A 15,963-nucleotide genomic window follows, 5' to 3' on the forward strand; every position below is an offset into this window, starting at 1 on the left:
AAAAACCTATGCTAAGCAAGTAATGGCATCAAGTCATCTTTATGACAAGAATCTCCCATTATATTGAGTATACATAGGCTTCAAAACAATCTGCTTGACCTAGGAAAACCCTCATTCTCCAGGACAATACCATAGTCATAGGAGAATACGGTGACTTGAAGGCAAAGATGTTTTATTGTATGAACAATGGATGTGATTAATCCAGGATAAATACAGTCTTCACCAAACAGTAAAAACTCAAGTGAAATATCAGGCACAGCGGCTGTCTAGTGAATGGATGAACTTGGATATAGGGAGATTTTTTCCTGTTAACATTCCTAGGATGAAGGAAGGTTAATCTAGGCACAACAGCCACCTACACAGGGGAGGGCTCACAAGGACTGTTACAGAATGAATTATATTTATAAGATTTGCATGCATTCCCACAATTAATAATGTGCTATCTTTGCAAACCCAAGCATCTGAAAGGAAGGAATTGTCAGAACAGCCACCATGGAACATAAGCCATTATGTGCATTTGTAAAATTACAGATCTCTAAAATAGGAGTGAACCACACAAAGCTTGCCAAAGCCTGTGTATTGAGCCAGCATCCGTATCATAGCCAAAGCAGAAATGGCAAGGAGGATGCTGGGTTCCATTTTTACAGAAAGCCCTCCAGATATGCACTTTCCCCACATTGTGCCTTCTTCTGTGAGCTGATTTTTTTTTCCTGAAGGACATAAGCTGAAAAGGAAAATGTGTGCTGGATACCTGTTTTATCCTGGGATGCATGCAGAATTTTTATTTACTTTTACACTTAGCATGTAAAAATGTTACATTCTCTCAATTTTGTTGCTTTTCTTTAAATGCCGCCTGCATTGTTGTACTACCTTTAGCTCATAGCACGTTGTGAGACTTTTTTCCTAATGCAAATGAATTTATGCACAATTTTTCACTTTAAGTACCTTTCTTTTTTACACATATTCAATCTATGAATTTCTGTGCTCATTTCCTGTTTGCTACATATTTTTCAACTACATACATTTTTAGCCATTCATGTGTGCATGGTTTTGTGCAAGAGAGAAAGCACTGCAATTCCCACAAAAGTGCAGTTGGCAATATATTTCACATAGATAATATTTACAAAACCATGTCTTCCAGATTTGGTATGATATATATTTTAAAGCTGTATCTCTTTTATACTTTGTAAGCCATCTTGAGCCTGGGGGAAAGTTGTAATGTAATAACAATATAATAATACTTTGTATGTCAAAATACTTAATGATCCCTAACTGTTAAGAAACTGCCCTTATAACTCTGCCAGTCCTACTGCAAAATAAACTCCCAGATAACAGTCATTATCAAAGGAAATAGGCAATCTTGGTACCTCAGTACTGGTGTCTTTCTCACTCAGTGTCTAATCTTTCTTTCCTGTCTTCTCTGCACACTGATTCCAAAGAAGGTTTATTCATATCATGTTATCTGCATCCAGGTCACCATACTGAGCCTGAGCTGGGAAGCCCTTTTCTTATCTCTGATCAATGACTGAAGATACAAAAGCTGATTAATCAATTGGGACCTCCCTGATGAGGTTCTGCTCTTTATCCTCATCATCATAGTGCATGGGAAATCAAGACTGGGACTCCTCTGCTGTCAGCTAAGTTGTGGAGAGCTCCTTTTCTTCATCCCAGTACACCATGATGGTGTGAGCAAAGATCAGGAATTTTCTACAGCTCAGTGGCATGATGGGGATGACTGTTCACTCTGCTCTGCTAATCTACATGAATCATCTCATGAATCATCTTGATTTGTGCATAGGAGAAGGAAAGGAGTGAGTGGGTTCTGTATGGTGTGAATGTGGTGGTGACAGCAGTGGTGGTGTATGGGGGGCACAGAGGGAGCTGTGTGTGTGTGTGTTGTATTTGTGTCTATGTTAGGGGTGGAAATCATGTATTCCTTCAGACTGTAAGTCCTAGCAGCCCTAGACAACACCAGCAATGTTGGGGAATGTTGGAAGCTGCAATTCAACTACATGGGTTGGGTGGCAAGGGTGCAGGACATGTCTATGTGAAGGGGATACATCAACCATCAGTCTGTTTGAATGGGGAAGTGGAGAGAGAAAGAATGTGAGTGACATGCCAATTGTGGCTTCACCCACTTGGGGCAATAGCTCCATTCACTGCTAGCATGCTACTCCTGATTGCCTGCCTCAAGGACAGTTCAGCTCTAGGCTGAAATGGCTCCCCAGCTCTGCTCTAGGCTAAATGTCCTTGGCATATGTCACTTAAATATATGTGCATTATTAGACACATACAAGAAGGGCACACAATACTGTCTGAATCTGTTTTGCAAAAATGCATTCTTTCCTGACACTTGATGATAGGAGAGTGAAAAGGTCTAGAGGGGAAAGATGTCTAAGTAGTTTCTGATTGATAGAATTCCTTTTAAAGATCCTGGAGTGATGGTCTGGTGATATTTTGGGGCTGACACTTCTAGCCCATGTTCCTTAATGCTCTATCATATTCATCCCATATGGCCACCTATAAGTGGCCAGATAGTACAAAATTCATTTGTTTCCAATACTCTTGTTTCCAGTACTCCAGTACTTACCACTGCCAGCACCAAGCAATTCTTTCTGTAAAATTGTCCTGGCACTGCACATCAATCTAGGGAAGGAAGAGGATGAAAAAACATTATAATGTAACCCAAGGAAGATAAGAAATAATGAGGTACATTAATGCACACATATATTGTGAGACGTACTCAGATGGACTGTGGCATCACGTTGTAAAAGAATGTGAGAAAATATCTTAACAGCCAATTGATATTTCCATTTGTCTTACTGCAGAGATTGAGAGCCACCATGGTGTGGTGGTTTTTATGTGATGGATTAGTGCTCTGGTAGATCAAGGTTTGAATCCGCCTTAGAAAGGGAAACCCAATAAGTAAGATCACAATCTCTCATAACTTATGTGTTTTATTTATTTTCATCAAGATTCCCAAATTGATAAATTCAGACAGTAGCAGAAACTCAAAAGACTTTATTAAGAAACTACAGGTCCAGTCTGGTGACTTTCATTGTCTGAACTGACCAGCAAATGTTACAGTGACATAAATAAACTGCACATAGTTCAAACATCAGATGGGCTTCAATCTTATTTGTAATAATTACTAAACACACTTCTTCTCCTATTCCTTACACTGCCTCTTTTCCGGGTTGTTACAGCCAGACTCTCTCTCAAATGACCTTGGCTATGTTTGACTCCTTTTCTGGCTTATCTCAGCACCTACACTGAATTCACAGTTATAATAATAATAATAATAATAATAATAATAATAATAATAATAATAATAATGTTTATTTATATACCGCTTTTCCAAGTTAGATCAAAGCGGTGTACAACAGGAAGTACAATACAAAGTCAAAATAAAACATAACAGGTCTCTCTCCCCCTCAAGATGGTGGTCGGAAGGAGGGCTCTTAGTCTTTCAGGCCAGGCCTCTCTCCCCCTCAAGATGGTGGTCAGAAGGAGGGCTTTTTCTTCTTTCAGGCAGGCAGTTGGAGCTAGCCTGCCTCTCTCCCCCCAAGATGGTGGCTGAAGGGAGGGCTTTTCTTCTTCAGGCAGGCAGTTGGAGCTAGCCTGCCTCTCTCCCCCCAAGATGGTGGCTGAAGGGAAGGCTTTTCTTCTTTCAGGCAGGCAGTTGGAGCAATAGCTAGATCCCCAATGCTTGTCTACTCCTCCCCCAGCCAAAAGCCCGCACAGGAAAAATCCCCACCTCTTTCTCACCATTACTCATCCCCCATCACTCCCCCCTCAGCTTCTAAAACATTCTTGAAACATACTATCACTATATTATGGCAGGACAAAAGCATATACAATTCCTGACAATTTTTACTTTGTGTGGAAGAATAGTGTTGCTAGTGATGTGATGTATTTTTATCTTCTTCCTTTTAAATTATGTTTTAACCATATTTTAACTGTTCATCATTATCTTTTCTAATACTATTGTTGTTTAAATATTTCCAAAAAAACCTTTCATAGTGTACTGTTTTGCCAATTTTTTGTTTAAATTTTGTAAACCGCCTTGGATCCTTTGATGGGCGAGAGGCAGGATACAAACTGAATAAGTAAGTAAGTAGCTATGGAATACCAGGCTAGGGAGCCAATAGTGGACAGTGGAGGAGTTCTATCCACCGGGCTCATGAAAGTTTGACGGCTGGGTCTGGAAGTGGAAATGTCAAATAGACTTTCAATAAAGTATCAAAAATAATGACCATGGAGGAGCTATCTAAATTCAGCCTAGACAATGAAGAAATTGAAATACCATGCATAATCGTGTACAAGTCGATCTCATGTATAAGTCAAGAGAAGGAGTCAAAAACTGTGAATAAGTTGAGGGTAAAATTTAGGGGGCTATAACAAAGGATGTTCCATCCCTCTTTCTCCTTCTCTGGACACCTCCTGACCACCTAACACTGATTCCCAGGTGCTGGAGGAGAGGTTTTAACATCGGATTGAGAAGGGAAGCAAGTGGTGTTAAATGAGGTGAATTTTTTCCATGGGAAGAGGAGGCTTGCAAATCGGACTGGGGAGAGAAGGAAGTGGTGTTAAATGGGGAATTTCCTCCATGGAAAGAAGAAGTTTGAAAATCAAACTAGGAACCTCTTTCACATACACACACACACACACACAAACAGGATAATACGTGCCCCAAGAGTGGGGCCTCAGGCTTGCTTGTTTTAGGACCTTTCTAAGCAGTACTAGTTACTGACCCATATATAAGTCGACCCAAGATTTTAGGGTCAATTTTGGGGCATAAATTTCTTGACTTATAGTCGAGTATATATGATAGTAAAGGTGTTCCCATACTTGGATCACACATTTACCAAAATGGAGACTTCAAGTCCAAAACACACTGCAAAAATAATCCCATTTGAGACTGCTTTAACTGCACTGGCTCAGTGCTACAGAATCCTGGGAACTGTAATTGATGCTGGTACCAGAACTCTCTGACAGAAAAGGCTAAACGTCTTACAAAACTACAGTTCCCAGAATTCCTTAGCATTGAGCCAGGGCAGTTAAAGCAGTCTCAAACTGGATTATTTATGCAGTGTGTTTTGGACCTTAAGTCAAGAAACCGAAAGAAAACTAGGAGCGGGAAGGGCAGCCATGAAAGAACTAGGTAAGATCCTAAAGTGTAAAGATATATAACTGAACCCACAAGTTTAGAGCTATCCAAGCCATTATATTCCCCATCACCATGTATGGATGTGAGTTCTGGACAGTGAAGAGATCTGACAGAAAAACAATCTACTCATTTGAAATGTGGTGCTGGAGAAGAGTGCTGAGGATAGTGTGGACAGCCAAAAAGACAAATAAAAGAGTCCTTGAACAGACTGAACCAGAACTCCCCTTGAAAGCCAAGATGATGAAACTAAAGCTGTCATACTTTGGCCACGTCATGATAAGGCACGACTCATTAGAAAAGACAATAATGCTAGGAAAGGTAGAGGAAAGCAGAAAGAGAGGAAGACCAGATGCCAGATGGATAGACTCAATCAGAGATGTCATGGGTCTGGATCTGCAAGACCTAAGCAGAGCAGTGGAAGATAGGGGGCTTGGGGATGTCTCATCCACAGGATCACCATGAGTTGGGGCAAATTTGAGGGCAGTTAGCAACAAAAAAAATCCCATTTCTGAGTTTCCAAAGTTGTAGTCATCCATTTCCTTCTTTCCTTCTTTGATTTCATCGCCAAGACATTTCAAACATTCCTTAACTCTTTTCATTTTTGAAAGGTTTTTTCTCTTCTTTGTTTTCACTTTTCTCACTTTCTCTTTTCCTTTTATTAATTGCTAGCAAAGTCCTCTATTATCAAACATCAACTTTCTTCCCTGGAGCAGAATGGTTTTCACAGCTTTCTATGGGTGAAGAAGAAGGTGCTGCCAGTTCTGACAGTCTATGATGACAATGTGACCCCTGTCCCTGACTTTTGGGTTACTGGGGACCAGGTGTTTCTCTTACTTCAGGCATTGCAAAATTGCAGGCTATGAGTTTTCACTTAATGAAATTAATGTTTCCCTTGGATCTTGCTGAGTGGGAGAGCAAACCCCATCTCAGTGCTTCAACTCTAGACCTTGCTAGCCTCTAGGTCAGAAAAGCGGTGGATGAGTTTGCCCTGTACCTCAGGAATCCTTCTATTCTTATTGCAAAATCTGGCCCAAGGTGTTTTAAGGCAAAGGACAAAAGATGCTCTTTCTTCATTCCAAGTACAGAAGCCAGCTGGATGACAGCTGAATCTTGTTTCAACATAGAGAAAATGTACTTTTCTCCATAATGGAGGGTGCAGGCTACATTAGTAAGCTTAGGAAAAATAGTATGCCTCTACCCTACTATAGAGAAGAACAGTCAGTGATATCTTGAGAGGAATCTCTTGCCACCTCATGCAACTACCTGAGGCAGTCACATCAGTTTGGCTGCTGATAAGGCTGGTATTGCTGATTGCAACCTCTGAACTGTTCTCATAGAAATAAAGGAGAATGGATAATGAGAACACAGATGCCTGCTTTTTCTTGCTCGCCATCATTTCACAGATGAAAGATAGGACATATGAGGGCAAGCAACATTACAGTCTGGTCAAGATGGCAATACAGTGTTGAGTATCCCTTATCTGAAAATCTGAAGTTTGAAATGAAACATAATCCAAAGTGTTTTGAGCTACATCATGATGCCACAATGTCAGTGTACTCAAACTTTGTTTCATACACAAAATTATTTTTAAAATTGTTTAAAATCACCTTCAGGGTATAAGTACATGAAACATGAAATGATTTTGTGTTTAGACAAGGGTCCCATCTCCAAGATATCTCATTACATAAATGCAAATATTCCAGAATCTGGAGGGGAAATCTAAAATCCAAAACACTTCTGGTCCCAAGCATTTTAAATAAGAGAGACTCAATTTGTAATTAATAAGGAAGAACATTTAAGGTAGGAGAGGCTGCAGCAGTTTGTTTTTGCCTAAACCTACTGGGAAGAACAAGACTCCAGATCCTCCTCTCTTCTTCCCATTGCTCTGTCAACTGAATGCAAAATACTTTTGTACTAAAGTATGCTGAGAACAAAGAAGGAAAGTGAGAGGAGGAGAGAGAAACTGCAACATTTTTAAAGCAGCTGAAAAAGTCAGTCAACAGAGGATTAATTGGGACTGCCTCTACCAATTCAGGATAATGGGTGGTATTGAAGGAAATATGCCCAGGCCTAAGAAAAGTTAAGAAATGAATTAACAATGCAACATGTAGTTTGGCCGTAAAAACAACAGTTGAATCAAGAGATATAGACCAAATCAAGGTTTTATGTGGGGAAAGGAGGAGCGCATACAGTATTTGCACATTTCCTTTTGGTATTCCTCATCTCTCCCACTCCATTTCCAGAAGTGACTAAAAATATTTTGTTGCCTAAGGCAGAGACTAAGATAATGCTCCTGTCCCTTTCATTTCTCTTACAGAAGCCAACGGGATTGACAACTAAATATTTCTTTGTGCTGGTGATGGGACAGAGTCTTCCACTGCGTGAAGGTTGAGGTGAAGGGCAGGCCCATCTGGTGCACAGCCTCAACATCTTGCTGCTACCTCCTAGGATATGCTGCCTCAGGCAGCTATCTTGCTTTGTCTTATGGTCTGGAGTACTCCATACTAAAAATCAATTTTGGCTCCTTCGAAAGATTTACTAATTAAAACAGTTCAGTGGTGGCATTTAACACACTTTAAACTACCCAAAATTAATAATGCACTTTCACAGAGATGCTGCAGGAGGTGTAGGCACCTTGGAACACATGTGGGTTTTTTGCTCTAAGTTTATGAAGTTGTGGGATAAAATCCAAAATTGATTACATTAAATAAGGCAAAATACAGGTTTCTCAGAATCTTAGGTAATATTGGGGAAAACATAGAATTGCCACAGAAAGATCTAATCTCAGTCATTATTGGAGTAGCTAGAGCCAAAATAGGAAGATCCTGAAAAAATCCATAAGGATTATTTCCCTGACATTGGCTGGATAGGCTCTGATAGATAGCTATAACCGGAAAACTGACAATAAAAGTTGAGCAGCAAAAGGGAAAAAATAGCGAAAGATAACATTGCAGAAATGCAGAAATCCTTTTTTAATATCAGGTTTTGGACTTAATGGATCATGGCCCATCACTATTTCACTAAACTGTTTAACATGATACCTTTTAAAAATCAGAAGAAAATTTAATATTCTGTCATGAAGTAGGTTATCCAAGTGAGACAGTAGTTATGTAATTAAAAGCTGTTGTTCACAAAAGAGGGACAGCTTTATTGGTTAACTGCACAAAATATACCATGCAAGCTTTTGAGGTTCCACTGGCTTCTTCATCAGACAAAAGATATTTAAAAAGTCATACAGGAGAAGAAAAGCTATCACATCACGGACCTACATCATGTATCAGATGTTGTTTCTGTTGTAGTTCATTTGGTTTGAAAGGATCCTAGTGGAAGCAGAGGCCAGTTCCCTTCTTGGCCATGGGGGGACCAAGACAAAGAACAGTGAAATTTAAACTCCATAGCAGCAATAAAGTAACTTCTTGTGGGATCCAGTTGTTTCTGTCCTATTTGAAGCCACAGGCCCCTTTCTTAGGGAGATAACACTGAATTTCTCCATTAGTCTGTGTACTTCTACATCTGGAAAAACTTTTGGGTGCTATATAGATAAAGCCAGCATGGTGTAGTGATTTCCCCGCTCATCCATGAAATCCACTGGGTGAACATGGACAAGTCATGAGGTTCTCAGCCTCATGGGAAAGCAATGGCAAACCTCCTCTGAACAAACCTTGCCAAGAAAACCCCATGCTATGTTTGTTATGGCATCAGAACTCTCTGTAAGAGAAGGCTAAATATCTCACAACACTACAAATCCCAGAAGTCCAAAGCATTGAGCTTTGGCAGTTAAAGTGGTGGCAAACTGCATTCATTCTTGAGTGCAGATATTGTCTATGTTAGGCCCTACAAGTGAACAGCACATGAGGGTAGGCAGCAGGCTTGTGTAAAACATACCCACAAACATTTCCTGGATGAAAAATGGGAAACATGTGGCCAAGCAATACCAGTGTGTGGTCAAGCTGGCAGACATTAATAAGGAATAAAACATAAGCTAGGAGAGGCTGCAGTAGTGTACCTTTCCCTGAGCCTACTGGAAAGGGCAAGATTCTGCCACCTCTTCTTCTCTCCCCATTGCCGCATTAATTGAGCACCAACTCTTTTGCACTTTGAAATCAGTTTGCTGCAACTGAAGTAAGGTGAGAACAAAGGGGGAAAGTGGGAGAAGGGGAGACAAATGGGGACCTTTTAAAAGTAGCTGAAAAAGTGGGAGAACAAGGAATTAATTGGGACTGTCCCTACCAAATTGGGATGGCTGGAGATTATGTCATCAGCTATGCCTGCTACATCTTAAAATATAGTGGGCCCTGCATAGTCGCTGGGGTTAGGGGCACAGGACCCCTGTGAAAGTGGGGGGGAAAGCATCAATGAAACAACCACTTTTTTAAACCTGAGAGAACACCTCTTTAGGAATCTCTAAGTCCTTCAACACAACTCTATGGTCAACATCCAGCAAAAGCTAACCATAGAATTGCACTGGATGACCTCCAAATGCTTAGAGAATCATTTTCTCTAGGTCCTCAAGCATGACTCTATGGTAAATTTGTAGCAGAACCTAGAGATTCCAAGAGAGAATATATCAATCAAATTTGTGAATAATCAAAGCTGCAAAGGCAAAGCTGCAAATGTGGAGGACCAACTGTAGTTATACTCCAGCAACATCTGAAGAACCACAATTTGCCCACCTACAGGCAGTGACGTCCCCGCGCCCAGTGGGGGGACTTCTGGGGTTGCATGCACAGCCTCCCTCAATGCTGCCTTGTCTTGCTTCTCATGAGGAAAAGGACAGGATGGCATGGGGGTAGGGAGGCCTGACTGGATGCCACCCCAGGTTTGGGGTGTCACCCAGTGTGGGTCGCACCACTGCACCCCGCCCACCCCTATAGATGCCACCTCCTGGAGGTAAAGAAAACATTTAGGGTTTGCTTCTTGTTTATTGTTCTCATCTCTCTTCTTTAAAAAAAAAAAGAAGAAGAAGAAGCCAGTGAGCCCAGTTGCTACTCTGCTTCTTGGTGGACATTTATACATTTCAGGTATCACAGAACACCTGTTTTGGCTTACTTACCATCAAGAGAAAGCTGCAGAGTCTCCAAGTCTACTTTATAAGCTGGTTTGCAATTGAGACAGGAAGAAAAAAAACCATCCAGGTTTAATGGTGCAATGCCATCACAAAATGTCCTCTGGGACTGGAAAGAGCATGTGATGACTATCATCTTCACTGCACAGCAAAAATAGCCTCAAGGGTAAAATCACCAGCTGCTGATGTCACCATTAGAAACACGGGCAGTATTGACTTTACTACAACAGATGTATCCCCCACCTGACACCTAACTACTAGTTTTCATACAACCCAGACTGTACTCACTGCAGAAGCCTTAGCTTTTACTGTGACTTGTAGAAAACAACATTTTTTCCTGAGCAGATTATCTGCTTCCTGCTGTTCTTGTAAGTGTCTAATTTTTTTTTACCTATAGAGGTTTGAATCTCTTTATTTATATTTAAACACTAAGCATATCAGATATCATTTCCAGCCTGATCCGGGCACAGATTGGGATCGGAATCGGATGGGATGGAACAGGTGTTATCACATGGATTTTGCGTCGATGCCGCTGGAGTCCCCAAGCCATTCCTAAGCCATTCCCCAGCCATGCTTTGGCGGCCAATGTTGAAGAAATGAAAGCTTCCATTCTACAAATTCAGCAGCCATAGCACAGCTGGGGAAAGGCTTGGGAATGGCTTGGAGACTCCCAGTGGCATCGTTCCATTCTGACCCCATCCTGTTCCTGGATCAGGCTGGAAATGACGTCTGATAAGTTTACACATACCAAAACATTTTTCACTAAAATTCCTTCATCATTCTCAGTTTGTCAAATTTTTCAACACCATTTTAAATAGTTTATGAATGCAATGTTTAAATTACAGTCGACCCTTTGTTTTCACTGAGGATCCAGTACAGCCCCCCCCCCCCCCCCGCCCACGAAAATGGAGTTTCACATATATTCAAGCCCCATTGGGCTTGGTGCATTGTTGCGGGAGCGCACGCACATGCGCCTTAAGCACATTCCCCATTATTTCCCCCCTCCATTCATCCCTCGCACATAAGCAAGAGATGCAGTTTCTAAAACTGCAAGAATGGAGGGAAGACTGTAAATAGTTTAAGAGATTATTACATTATATAGTCAATATATATATATATATATATATATGATGTTTAGAATCAATTTTACAGTTCGTAGCATCAACAGAGCACTCTTACATTACTTCATCTTATTTTTAGCAATGTTATACAAACACCTGCTACCTATACAGTACTGCAGCTTTCCTCAACCTGATACAGTCCAAATGTACAGGATTACAAATTCTTTCATCTTCAACCTGCAGCCCTATTGTTAACAAACCCTAAGTATGTATAACACCAATAACAACATATTTTTCATCATCCACCTTGGCTTCCATATCCTTTCCTCTGTCATCAGGTTCCACAGATCTGTTTTCTAATTTTTAAGCCACTATAGGTAAGGACCTGAGCTCTCATTCCTTGTAAAACAACATGTCTATGGCTGGTGTTATTAAAATAATAAATAATCATAAAATATAAATAGTTATATAATAATCTATTCATGGTCATCACCACATCTCATAGTTCTATCTTTTCTAAATCAGTTTATTCTACTAGCACTGTTTAACCCAAGAATGGGAATCTTGCAATACTCTAAATGTTATTCAGTTGCAACTCCCAGTAATCTTAGCCAGCATAACCAATTATAAGAAATGCTGGGAGCTGTAGTTCAACATCATGTGGAGGGCTGCATAATTCCAACCATATGACACAATCCTTTGCAAGTAAATCCTATTGAATTTGAGAATCTCCTCCAAAATTGTGAATAGAATGTCAGTCTTAATAGTCTGAGTGCTGTGAAGTACACAAGAGATGGGTGTTCTAAGTGATTAGGAGAGCTGTTGTTGAGCCTGCAATGTATTCTGTGCACACTTATTTGGGAGTAAGCCACATTGAACACAGAGAGACTTCTATGCACATGCTGTGCTTGTAAGACATACGGTATTTATATTCATGATAATGAACAGAGAAAGTAATTTGCTGCTTAAGGCAAAGAAGCAAAATATGCTTTTCTATCCATCCACCAACGCAAGGCAAAATATACAGCATCTAAAGGCATCCAGGTTATTTGTGCACATCAGGGAGAATATTCTACAAATGTCTGTTGTTCCCTCTATACCAGTAAAAATTCAGTATAAATAAAATTCAGCTTCCCTTTCATGATACCTCAGATATGTTACCTGAGGTGGTTAACTCACTCTGCCAGCCCTGGCCTCAAAGTAACTAGAGAGGTTTATTTCAGAGTTCTCCAGCACACTTGTATTCTAAAGCCCACACTGATATCATGTTGGCATACTCTCCAACTTTTCACAAGTAAAAGCAGGATACGTGTCACCAAGTAACATCAAAGTGTCATCAAGATGACAAAAGTTATTAATGAGGAAGAGCAGGTGAGCCATGAAAAGCTGCAGCAGTTTGCTCTTGCTTGAGCCTATAGGGAAGGACAAGATTCTGTCTTCTCCCTCTGCAGAGTTAATGGAGTGAAAGCTACTTCTGCACACTGAACACAATTTGCAGCAAAAGAAGTAAATGGAGGATGAAGAGAGGAAGTGGGAGGAAGAGAGAGAAAGTGGGGTTTTAAAAGCAGCTGAAAAAATGAAGTGGCAGAAGATTAATCAGGACAGCCCCTGTCAAACGGGGTTAATTGGGAGGTATGTGCTAGTTTTTAATGCATAGCATGATGGGTTTTGGTCTTGAAGCACCAGGCTGTACCCCACTACAGTAAGGAGGAAAAGACAGAAAAGAGGTGGGACCCGTTTACAGTTATAGCATTATGACTCCATTTTAACTTCCAGGGATGCATCCTATGTAATCTTGGGATTTGTAGTTGGTGAGCCACTAAAGTGCTCTGGCTGAGAATTCTACATATTCCTCCTAAACTGCAGATATCAGGATCCCGTCAGATGTTGTCATGGCAATTCAGGTGGAATCATAATGCTAGAATTGTTTAGTGTGAAAGGTTCATGATCACTAGTAGAGAAGAAATGTGTGAAAAGAAAATGCCGAATAATAGGACCTTATCGCATGGCCAAAAAAGCGCAACTTACCCCTTCCGGGATACAGTCACTTAGAGGATGCAGTCGGGAGTTTTAGCATGGAAAATGCCACCGATGCCTCTGGGTGTCTGCATCCCGGCTCACAGCCATGCTCAGCCAGCTGATTTGCAAACTCCGGAGATTCCTGTGTTTGCAAATTGGCTGACTGGGTGCAATTGGGAGCTGGGATGCAGCAGGGATGCATTCACCCAGCCATACTGGCAGCATTTTCCATGCAATAATTCCTGACTGCATCCCATAAGCAACTGTATGGTTTTTTTGGCCATGCAATAAGGTCCAAAGTTATCACAATACATAGGAGAGCCAAAGGGTAGGTCTGGATCTGTGCAGAAGAGTCTTAACAATAGTGCAATATGGACATGTTTAAAGCTGTTCTGCTGTTTCCATAGAAACAGCATGTGTGAGAGCTGACTTTGAGAGACTTCAGAAGGTGAAGTGTATGGACAGTAATCTGCACCTCATATGGCCTGTTTCATTAAAGAGAGGAATGCTTGCTAGGTTGCAAAGAGAAAGGAAAGTAGGGTGGCTTTTCTAAAAAAAGTAGTAGGTACTGTATAATGGCCTGCAGTGTTAAGGAAAAAGCACTTTGATTATATTCAGATGAATTTTTCAAAATTAAAGAACAAAATGAGGAGGGAAGGATTCCCAGGCTATAGATTCTTACTTACAATTTTGAAAACAGGTCCTTGCATTCAGACCTTGGAAAGGTACTACAGCTTGGACTACAACTTCCAGAATCTCCAGCCCCTATGGCCACCATGTTGGGGGGGAAGTGGTCAAAACTCTCATCAAAAAACCAATTTCTCCAAGGTCTTCTTATATTGATAGTTCAAAAAGGAAGCATACCCTCCAACTGTCCAGTTTAGCAGGGACAGTCCCAATTAATCCTCTATTGTTCCTCTATTTCAGTTGCTTTTAAAATGTCCTTTCTCCAACATTCCCCCTTTGTTCTTAGTTTCTACAAACTGAATTCAAAATGCAAAAGTAGTTTGCACACAGTTAACCCAGTGGGTGGGAAAGTAGAGGAGGGACCAGAATTGTGCCCTGCCCACTAGGACAGTGGTGCCACCAGGGTGTGTGAGGAATTTGGACCACACCAGGTGACACATTGATAGTCTCAAGGCTCTCCCTCACACACACTGCTCCCCTCTGCTGGCCAGGCTGACAGTTCCATCCTTCCACTGCACCTATTATTTACGGGTGGTATGCTCCGCTGCCCAATGCCCCCTTCTGGTTCTGACAGGGTGGCTGGCCAGGCTGGGAAAGGGAGGCACTAGCTGTGGTGGCAGTAGTGGCAGCTATGGACTCCTCCACTTCCCCAGAAGGAAGCGCAGGGCAGGGCAGTGGGAGGGAAGGGAGAGCAAAATGGCAACAGTGTGCCAGGCAGCTGGTCTGGGATGTGAGGTGGTGAGGTGGGCAGGAGGGGGAGGGTGGATGGAGAGCAATCCTACTGTACAAACAACAACCCACATTTTGAACAGTTGTCTGTTTGAAAGTGCCCTCAGTTCAAAAATCATTCCGAGGTAAAAAGAACATCAGAAAAGAGAGTTAGGGGCTGTACATACATGGCAACCTCACACCATCATCCTGATCTGGCCTTTCCAGGTGCAAAAAGGAGCTGCAAAAAGTGGCTCCTTTTTGCGCCCTGGAAAAGGTGTGATAGCCGTAGGGATGCGTCTATGCAGCACTCCTTTGGCACTGTATTGCATGGGCACAGCGCCGGAAGAGCACCTGTGTCGCATGGACACAGCGTCTGGGGGATGGAGTCAGGGCGTTTGTCGTGAGGACACTACACCCCGACTCCACCCTGACGCCAGCCCAAAGTGCCAGTCTGTATAGCACCAAAGGGTTTTGAAGCTGCCCTTGTGTTCCTGAATATTAGACCAAGGAGACCACAGGTCACCAGGTCACTGTTTCTCCACTCTGATGAAAAGTACTGTATTCCCATTTAAATTACAATACTTTTTCTGCAAGTCAATAGTTTAAATCCCTGTTCAGCCATAAAAACCCACTAGGTGACCCTGGCCAAGTCACATTCTCTCAGCCTTAGAAGAAATGAATGGCAAACGTCTTCAGTATAAATCTTGCCAAGAAAATTGTGTGATAACATCACTGTAAGTCATCAATGGTTTGAAGGCATACAACAACATGTTTTCCTAAATGTATATATGTCTATCTATCTGAATCAGCAAATGTAGTTGTGTGTAAATCTGTGTCCCCTTTTTTGGTTGCTGCTGCTGCTGCTGATAATGATGATGACGCAGAAGAAGAATTTTCTCTTTCTTTGGCATGGTGCAAATGGTCATTGTTTTTGCCTTAGGCAGCAAATGTCTTGGGCTCCACCCTGATCCTAGGGTTGCTATAACCCAGCGGGGGGCGGGAATTTCCCACTTTTGGACCGTCTGCACGGTCACGGTATGGCTTGCCCCTGCCCCCGGGTTTGCCCCCGCCCCCAAGCTTTTTTATTGCGCCGCTATGGCGGCGTCTTTGGCCGCACCAATGCAGCTGTCACTGTGTAGTGGCCTGCCTGTGGCTGCTCCTCTGGCCGCCGCCGCCACCGCGGTTCAGTAGGTGCTCCAGCGCGCCCACATTCACAGTATTTAATTTTTCTGGGTGCGCTGGAGGAGCAC

At 41.8% G+C, this 15,963-nt stretch overlaps 1 long non-coding RNA gene across 1 annotated transcript in view; it reads right to left on the bottom strand.

Annotated features, from left to right (window-relative positions):
* LOC149314984 (uncharacterized) overlaps positions 1-10,291 on the bottom strand; it is a 35,481-nt gene extending 25,190 nt beyond the window's left edge. The window contains exons 1-2 of the long non-coding RNA XR_016281149.1: positions 10,224-10,291; positions 2,591-2,646 (exon numbers count right to left, since the gene is read on the bottom strand). This is a non-coding gene — a long non-coding RNA (uncharacterized LOC149314984). The remainder of the gene's footprint in view (positions 1-2,590; positions 2,647-10,223) is intronic.
* Positions 10,292-15,963: the final 5,672 nt, after the last annotated feature.

This window comes from Sceloporus occidentalis, unplaced genomic scaffold (genome assembly GCF_023333645.1).
Source record: "Sceloporus occidentalis isolate IW3139 unplaced genomic scaffold, rSceOcc1.0.p SCAF_4, whole genome shotgun sequence".
NCBI classification, from domain to species: Eukaryota; Metazoa; Chordata; class Lepidosauria; order Squamata; family Phrynosomatidae; genus Sceloporus; species Sceloporus occidentalis.